Source organism: Bidens hawaiensis, unplaced genomic scaffold (genome assembly GCF_021521415.1).
Source record: "Bidens hawaiensis isolate Kalapana, Puna unplaced genomic scaffold, B.hawaiensis_p1.1 tig00059050_1, whole genome shotgun sequence".
Classification (NCBI taxonomy): Eukaryota; Viridiplantae; Streptophyta; class Magnoliopsida; order Asterales; family Asteraceae; genus Bidens; species Bidens hawaiensis.
Window position 1 is genome coordinate 33,677 of NW_027500641.1, and position 3,500 is coordinate 37,176.

Consider the following 3,500-nt stretch of genomic DNA (forward strand, 5'->3'; position numbering starts at 1 on the left):
TAAGTTACAATGAACCGTTTTGTGTTTAATAACTTAAGTAGTTCATCTGCAACTACTAAAAATTAAAATCAATTAAATGAGTTAAGTGGAACCATATTCAAATCATATCAATAAATAGAAGATGCTTAACTTTCAACTTACCAACTCCTCCAATCTTTCCATTTGCAAAATTCTCCAATCTATTCACTCACAAAATTTTTCAATTTAAGTCATATCCCCTAAATTATGTACAACACCCTACTACGTCCTGTTCCAAAACCACCTGACTATAGGTTCTTGAACTTTTTATGTTCGTTGGAATTGGTAGTCTAGGAAATATAATACCTTATTGTGACATTCGTTAAAATTTGTATTTGACTCCGTTATATTTACCCAACTTTGAAATTCGGATATTTGTTTATCAATAAAGTGGAGTATTTATTGAGTATTTATGCATGTTATGTTATGGGAATGCTATTTAATTTTTAAGAAGTTGAATTTCGTGTATTTCGAATCATTATTAAGTTTAAAACAAAGTTCGGGGACCAAATGTGTCAATAAAAACCTAATGTTCTGGCCGTGTCGCATATAGTGACGGACACCATAGGTGCCCTTCGCGTTGCGCTACGAAGCCAAGAAAACAACGGTCTTGTCTTGCGTAGCCACCCTTGGCCAATCGTGATGCACGACCAAGCATGCTGTTATGACATTTTGTATGAAAACGAGCATTTATTTCAATTCATGGCCAATTTACTCATTTTCTGTTTTGATTACCTTTGTTATGAGTCCGTTAACATCCATTGATCATTTCCACTTTCTTCCAACTAAATTTATGATTTTATTCAAATCATAAAGACTTTTTCAACACAATTAAGTCTCTTGACAATTTAAACAAATTGAAACTTCTCTGGAATATTCTCCTATAAATTGAGCTGCATTTCCCTGGTTCATAATTTACTGCATCCACAATTATGAAAATTCTTTCTTGAGCTCTCTTTGGTTTTCTTGCTTAAGTTTGACTCCGAAAAATCAAATCGCTTCAAGTTTCAAGTTTACTCTTTCATTTTGTGTTCACTCCTCGGGTTAGTTGTGTAATTTTCTTGCATGTTTATCTTATTTAGGATATAATAACGGGGTGAAAAATATTTAACAACGGTCTTCGTCTGACAAAAAGGAACTGAATTCGCTTGTGCTTCTTTTGGTCAAAGTATGGGAATTTTAAACACCTAAATTTTAAAACACAAATTATTTAAGATATAAGCTAAGAACAACATTTTTATCACGTCGGAAACTAACCCGTGATAAAAACGGGTTTGGGTCAGAGTAGAAACAAACCGCTCGCTTGAATGGACCAAGCTTATAAACTTGACTAACAATTATCAAAACTTGATTCTTGAATAAAATTACCAACCAGAGGATTTTTGTGGCAAAAATAAATCAAACTAATTATAGTGAACAAATATATTTTTCATCCAAAAGTCTAAAACTTCAAACTTTGAACAAAACTTTCCGCTTTGTTAATTATAATTTCAGACTATCGTCTTGGACCTAGAATTTGTTTTCTAGGACCGCTCACCGAATTGAACTTGTCCGACTCTACTTGCTTACGTGTTTAATTCGTCTTCACTCGCGTAACTCCGTCAAGTGGTTTTTTATAACCCCATTTTAAATTTTTATAGCATGTTACTAATTTTTCACCATTAGTTTATGCTATCAATTTCAAACTGATTCGCGCTTAACATGATAATATTATCTTTCCATAACGTGTATGATTATCATGCGTGCATTATGTGCATTGTATTTATCGCTTTATCGTTGGTACATCAAACATCAAACATAAAAAGTGGAGGGTCAGCCGAGTCGTACTTGCACCGCTTACCCCGGTTGGATTAAATGGTGGTTGTAACATTCGTTACTTTTCAAACCCGAAAACCCGACCCATTTCAAATTTTCGGTTTTGTTTATATATATATATATATATATATATATATATATATTCAAGTTTCATTTCGTGTATTTCATTTGATATTCGTCAATGTCTATTTGTACTCGTTAAACCGTCTCGTCATGCCGTTTGATGTATTTCATTCGTCGTTCGTCAATAATTTAACATTCACGGGGATTCATGTTTAACGATCATTCATTTTTCTATTCGTTTGTTCAAATAACGAAATTTCGGGATTTAAAGTGTATTTAAAACGATCCTCAAACTATACGAGTTTGATATGAAATTATTCAAGAATCTTAAACTTTTATTTCATTTAAAAATTTTCTCTTTTTCAACCTGTAAATATATATAATTTCTGTTTTTAAAAAGATCATGAAAGATTAAGGGTTCTTTTTGTAATTATAGTTTAATCATTGATTTAAAAGATAATGCAGGAACTAGAGTGTGAATTTGATTCAAAGTATAATATTTTATTAAAAACAAAACCTACCAACCGCCATTACCCTTTATGCCCGGCGGTTTTCCAGCAACCGCCCCTTCCGGCGCCGGCAACCTTAATACACGCCGTAAACATCGTTCTTTGACCAATAATCCTTTGTAACGTGTTTAGAAATTTTTAATAAACGTTAATCAATACACTAATTATATCATAAAGTCCTATAACTGTCGATTAATCCCGTGAACACCGCTGGAAAAAGGCCAAGAATCAATTAAATTAATTTAATCAATATTCGTTCTAATTAGTAGTATAAATAGGATGCTCTCATTCATCTAAACTTGCTCACACCTTCAAAATTGATTGAAATAATCTCTAAGGTTCCTAACTTTCTCCGTCAAACTTATTTTTCGGCGAGTCCTTGTTCTCCGTCAAACCATAAACATTCCGAGTAACTTTTATATTGATTTTATTAGTTTTTAGCTATACATTAAAACCCACATATCAATTTGGGCAAACATGGTGTAAATTAACAGATTTCAAACCTAGGGTTTATGTGAAGAAGATGATCATTGTTATTATTATATATACATATATATTATGTTTCATACATAAACCAACAAAACTGAGTTGGTCTAGTGGTTGTATCTGTTTGTTGTGACAATGGAGACCCGGGTTCAATGCAGCATTTTTTTTTCAAACCTTTTAAATTAATAATTTTTAAACTATATATATTTTTATAAATCATTTTAAATCAAATAAAATTATTTTAAATTATGTAAAATCAAATATAGAATTATATTTATCATTTTCACCCAAAAACCAATCTTTCAAAACCTGTCAAGTGTCGTTTAAACTCGTTAAACATGTATGTATATATATGTGTGTACACACACACACACACATATATATATTTCTTTCGTAAAACTTTAAAAGTCGTTAACATTTTTGTTTTCCAGATAAACCACACCATTAACACCAAAATTCCATGAACGTTATAATATTCAAACTTAGCGTTAAATTAGTTATTATATTAATATCAACCCGATTAAAGCATAAAAACAATTTTAAAATCTAAAACGCCTTAAAATAATAAAATATATAACGCATCATCTTTAAAACTAAATAATTCATTTT